Source organism: Cloeon dipterum, chromosome 1 (genome assembly GCF_949628265.1).
Source record: "Cloeon dipterum chromosome 1, ieCloDipt1.1, whole genome shotgun sequence".
NCBI classification, from domain to species: domain Eukaryota; kingdom Metazoa; phylum Arthropoda; class Insecta; order Ephemeroptera; family Baetidae; genus Cloeon; species Cloeon dipterum.
In genome coordinates, this window is record NC_088786.1 from 1,260,928 (window position 1) to 1,266,927 (window position 6,000).

Here is a 6,000-nt window from a genome sequence, read left to right on the forward strand (position 1 = left end):
GCACTTTTTGGTCGGAAAAAATATCCACTTTACCTCGTTCGATCCTCAAGAATCGATTGGTGTGCTCAGAAACTTCATCAAAGACGGTTTTTTGTTAATTTACAGACATATTTTGTAAAATCAATATTTTCATGATATTATTTTTTATTAGCTTTTATGTAGAGAATTTAATTTTTCCAAATAATTTAGTAAACGGCAACTGCAGGAATAAAAAAAACAGGACAGCTATAAATTCAGTCTAATGAGCAGCTAAATTTCAATCATTTCCCGATTTTGATTTAATATATTTATTTTTCTTCAAAGCCGAATCCCCTTGCTTGTGTTGCGAGCGTGTACAATGCCTTGCCTGTGTCACTGCGCCTAGAGCCCCGAGTAAAACATTTTTCCACGGCTTTGAAAGATTTCCTTTGTAAACACAAATTTTGCTCTTCCCAAGAGTATTTCTCTTATGTCAAAAACTCATGATATTTTTGTATATTTATTTTTTCTATTTGTATATTGTGTTTGTAATTTGCAATTAGATGGAATATATTGTGAGAAGATCATCACCTGAATGTATTGCCATGCTAAAAGACAAATAAATTAATTGAATTGAATTGAATAATGCTTCCAAGACAATACAGATAGGTTATCTAGCTCCAAAATAGAATCAGATATGCGCGAGCAGAAAAGACAAATGCCATAAAATGATATTCTGGCGGTATAGACGCTCTCTCTCGCACGGGCAAAATAATCAAGTTAGGTCTCTGCTCTCGTGGCATCAATTTTCAATGCGTGCACAAGGCGTCAGAAGAAGATTTACGCGTGCCCGACAACGAGTCGCGCGCTAGCTCTTTTTACTGTTGGTGCGCGGATTAATTAGCCCGTGTGCCGCCTCGCAGCGCCAAGTGCGCGTGTAAAAAGTAATTTGTGGGACACGCGGCGCCTGCCTGCATTGTTAAAGAGCAAGGGTCGCGCGCCAGATTAAAATAACCTTCCATTTCTTCCGCTGTCTCCCCCTCATAAAACAATCTCACGCAATCTTGCTTCACCCCAAGTGCGAGCTGCTGCTGCCGCCGCCGGAGCGAAGGCGCAAAGTAAAAATTTGATGCAATAAATATAATTTAATTTTCGTCGCGTGAACAAAGCTTTCTAGCTTTTTTTTGTGTTTGCTCTTTTGAGTTGCGCGCGGCGGAATCCACCGCGGAGTGTGTGTGTGCGACTACTGGCACATATCGATTCGCGTATAATATAATGTAAGGGTTGGAGCTTGAATGCAGTCGAGCGTTCACCTCTTTGACCGGGCTTGGTTCGTCAAATGGAACGGGCACTCTATCTCTCGATTTATGCTAGATTTGCAGCCTGATGCAATTAACGTGAGTCAGTGAACATCATACAACAGTTACACACACACAGCAGGGGGATTTGACGTACACCGCGCGCGTGCAACGGGCTGAATTTGCTCTAGCTTCATTTATGCATTAGGGTTGGTTGGGTGGTTGGATGGCTGGCTGCCTTTAAGTGAGTGACGCGAACTAGTAAACTCGTTTGATCACGTTGCGTGCGCGCTGATAAACCGAATTATAAACGTCATAATGATGTGTAGGCAGCGTGCGAATGTGTCGCTAGCCCCTCGAGGCACGCCCTCGCCTCATCTGCGGAGACGAGAGCAGCACTCCAGCGCCCCGAATCCACTCTCCACTCCAAGAACAATGGTGCCCAATGTTCATTCTTGAATCTCTCTCTATATATAGGCTATAAGTCACACGACAAGTGTGTTTGGAGCATATTCTTTATTAATTGATTTACTTTTTTTATTATTTTCATGGAATCAAACACGATTTACTGCTGTTTTTTTATTATTATTTCGGGAAAACTTTTAGTAAACTGTGACTGTCCCAAAAATTGACATCTCAAAATGAAAGTGAATCTAACATTAGATAGAAAAACCACACAAATGTTGTCGAACATTTTCAAGGCAACTTAAACAAGATTTCTCGAAATTAGCCAAACGTGTTTTAAATTTCGTGGAGGTTAAATTGGTCTAAAAAATAGTATTAACTGTTATAAAATGTGGACAAACACTTCCATTAATCCAATATTATTTAAATTCGGCGGTTCATGCGAAAAGTTAAATTAAATTGAATAGAATGACGGCGTTAATTTAAAGGGAGTGAGATACGTTGAAACCAAGTCCAGAATAGAGTTTCTTGGGGCGAAAAACATTTGAAAAGATTTCAAGAACGGTCAGTTCTTGACCAAGTTAATATTTAACTCGAAAATTCCACTCCTAGGGGGCAGGGGGTGGGACTCAGCCCCGACCATGACATCGAAAAGCCAAAACAATTATCTTAAATTAATATAATCGTCCTGAAATCTGCACAAAAATTCCCTTTTTAAAAATTCCCCGATTTCAAGGTGCAAAAAGCCACGATTTTTCAACCTTCACTACTTGAAATTCTCAAAAAAAGTTTCTATGGATTTCCGAAATTTTGTGCTCTTGGTATTCCAGATTTTTTGGCACTTTCGACTTAATTTTCGTGACTTAAACCTACAAATCCGGGCAACATTTTTTGTATCAATTTTTTGATGGACCTCTTTCGAGGCTTAAGTGAAAAATCATCTTTTAAATAAACAACTCACTTGAGCCCCTATAAAACAGGCATTTTTTTAATTTTGGTCAATATTGGTGTGCGACGTAGGACTAATATGGCAACCTTTTTAACAAATTTCCTCCAGATCTGAGGTCCTCCAACCGTTTAGATAATTATAACTGCACATTTCAAGTCTGCACTTTGCACGGATGAGCTCTGCTTTCTCATAATTTAAGCCTCTCATATTTCTAGCTGTTCTGAATTGGGTGCCGTCGCCGAGCGTATTTCGCTTTAATTGCAGCTGCGTGGCGGCGGTGCTCATTCGGGATTCGGGGGCCCGGCGCCGTTGGTTCGCCTCTTGGAGCTGGCGGCGTGCCGAGCGAGCGGCTGGAGCTGGAGGCTGGAATCGGCTCCGCAAGCCCTTCAGAGCGGCAAGCAGGACGCAAGTCTCTAGGGAGGAGGAGCCATGTTGGTGCGCATGACCTTTGTACCTTGCGCACCGCCCCATGAGGGTTCACCAATACGCGGAGCTGTGGGACGAGCTAAGACTCGGCACCAGCCGCCCGAGTATTGAACCCAGGACCCCCGCACCTTGTAGGTCTCCAAGGAGCAGACCACCATTTTTAAATTATGGCCTCGCCTCCTGACCTCCATTGCTCGCTGCGCAATTTTTCACCCAGCTGCCGGTGCTCATTCGGCGCTCGCAGTTTTATTACGCCGCCGCACAGCCCCAGCAGCTTTTTAGCGCCGCGGCTACAACAAATTGCCAGCTTCCCGATGAAATTAAACGTCGCAACATAAATTTATTTAATACCATCGAGGAAAAATCATACTATGAAATAATTTCTTCTCATTACGGAATATTAAGTATTTAAATTAAGAAAACTGCAACAACTTTTTTTCAATTTTTAAGGTCTCTTTGATAATTTGAGCAAGCTATTTCAGTAAACACTTCAAGTCCTATATTTCATGGGCAAAATAATAATATAGATTCGACAAGAAGTGCGGTTGCAACAGTTGCTGGCCTCAGATTTCCATTATGAGCCATAGCAGCAACGACGCAACAACCCATATTCCTTGTGGCATAAAAATTATCAACAATGATAATTTTTAGCAATGCGCCATAAAATTTAACTGTTGGAAAATGTAGATACAAGAAGTGCATTTTTACTATTCTAATACATACATATAGAGTTGACAAATGTATCTCCAGGCTCACTCACAATGACACGCGGATGCGTGCCAGCTGGTCTCGTTGTCATCTTCGTTTCTGCTTTTGCTCTTCTTGTAATTGTAGGACAATTCGAGTATGAACTTGTCCCGCTGATGCTGTATGTAGGAATTTGGCTCGTAAATTTGCACCTTTGCATGGTGCATCTGTACCTGCACCGACTCGTCACCGGCCAGGAGAGTTGGCCTTGTATTAGCCGCACTCTGAACACGTTGGAAAGGGTATCTTCTCAACCACTCTTCTAACGCCGAACCTTCTCTCGTTGAAACTTGTATTTTTTTTCGAAATTGTAGTTTCTTCTTGATGAAACTGTTGCCAAAATGAAACTGGATGTACCTGGATTTTTCCCGTATCTTCGTCACGGTTCCTCTTACGATGCGCTTAGTTCTTCTTGGTGCCCGGACAGGTCCGCCCCGGGACACCCACGCAAAGGAGCCCTGAATCGGCGATCGCGTCGTGCCTCGCGCCTCGATCCCTTACTGAATTGTCTCTAGTCAGTCACAGTCACCTTTTCCTCCCGGCGGAAAATTTTGTTCGCCTCGTCGCCACTTGAAATGTATGTTGTTGCGGGGTGGCCGGGAAGGAGAAAGGAAAGAACTGCTCAGTTTGACTGCTAGAGATAGACTAATTTATTTCATACTTCGCACTCTCTGCGTGCTCACATTCATGAAATACCTGAGTAGATATTTGAAATATAACAATTTTCTACCTCTAAAAAGTTCAAAAATGACCAGTACCTTAAAAGTGGCTCCATGGACTTTCATTTTTTTTCCACTACCATTCGATTCCTGAGCGTTGAATTTTAGGTCCCACAGTTGAATCACTTATGGTGGACAGTTCGACACTGCACGCGACATATATTATGCAGAGAAATCGTTAGTTAGGAGGTTTTTGGTCTGAACCAATAAGAACGCCGGCGACCAATTCTCTAATATAATAAACGGCAGCCTTTTATCGCTTCAGCTGGTTGTCACTGTGGCGCTGCTGTCTCGATCTTAGGCCAGCTAGCGCTACGTCCAATCAGACTAGTCTTAGTCTCTTCTCTGATTAGCCGCTTGCGTTCTTGTGGTATATTTTTTCTAAGTTCATACCAAAAACCTGAAAATTAACGGTTATTAGCATGTTGGGAAAAAAACACCAGGCTTCATCCTCGTTGTTTCAATATCGTCGTTTTAACTCTCGACCATCATCAAGAGTCCAAAAGACCAAACCAAGCCTCAACTGCCTCATGAATAGGACGTACTTGATGACGTCAAAACTGTGGTCGAGAATTAAAACGAGGATGAAGCCTGGTTTTATTTTTTTCAACGTGAAAACAACCTCGAGTGGTCGCCTTTATTTCTAAATTTTGTTATTAGCATGTATATGTCGAATTTTCTTCCGTCTGACTCCGTTGCCTAACGTAATTTGACCATCAGCCACACTGTAATTAAAGAATCTCACTATGACATGGATAACATGCATGTCGTGACATATGGTTGATCCATGTCAGAAAGTGAATGCCGTGTCATTATATGAGCTAGTACTAAACGCAATAAGACAATGAAATAATGTTTGAAAAATGTTATCCGTTCAATATGTCATAATTATATTCCCTATTTACAGTGTATCGATTGGTACTGTCCAAAATTAAATTCCTGTTTTACTTGAATTACTTAAAGAGGAATGATACTGGAAAAGCCTGGAAAATGCTTGTTGCCAATACATAAACTCATCCCTTAGGATTCAGTTAAAGCCTAAGTTGACCTAAGGAGCGCTGTAATTTTTTGAGAAAATTGGCTGGAAAGCTACCGTGCTTTTCAAATGGCAATGGCTGTCTCCTTACTTGAAATCCGATTTAATTTCAAAACCAAGAGTTTCCCCGATAAGTGGCATACACCGTTGGACGGATCTCGACGAGAGGAATCGGAATATGCCAAGAAAATATAATTCGAGCACTGTCAATTTTGGAGAAAATTGGCAAAATTTGAATTTTTACTGTAGGAAGGCCTTTTTTTACTATTGAAAATTGTTGAACAAATTGTTTATAGATCAATTGTTTAAGGCATCCAACAATTTAAATAATTTTCAATTGTTGACCAGCATCATTCCAATGTAAGCCATGAAAGGACTCAACCAAACGAATTATTTAATGTTTGGGCGCTATTTTAAATACCTAAATTTAAACTTAAAAAACTCAGTGGGTGTATTATAATT

The 6,000-nt window shown here is 41.1% G+C and overlaps 1 protein-coding gene across 1 annotated transcript in view; it reads left to right on the forward strand.

Annotated features, from left to right (window-relative positions):
- Positions 1-4,947, forward strand: part of LOC135934295 (oligosaccharyltransferase complex subunit ostc-B) — a 106,757-nt gene extending 101,810 nt beyond the window's left edge. Inside the window, exon 6 of the mRNA XM_065475930.1 lies at positions 4,938-4,947. The gene's annotated coding sequence lies outside the window, so the exon portion shown is untranslated. The remainder of the gene's footprint in view (positions 1-4,937) is intronic.
- Positions 4,948-6,000: the final 1,053 nt, after the last annotated feature.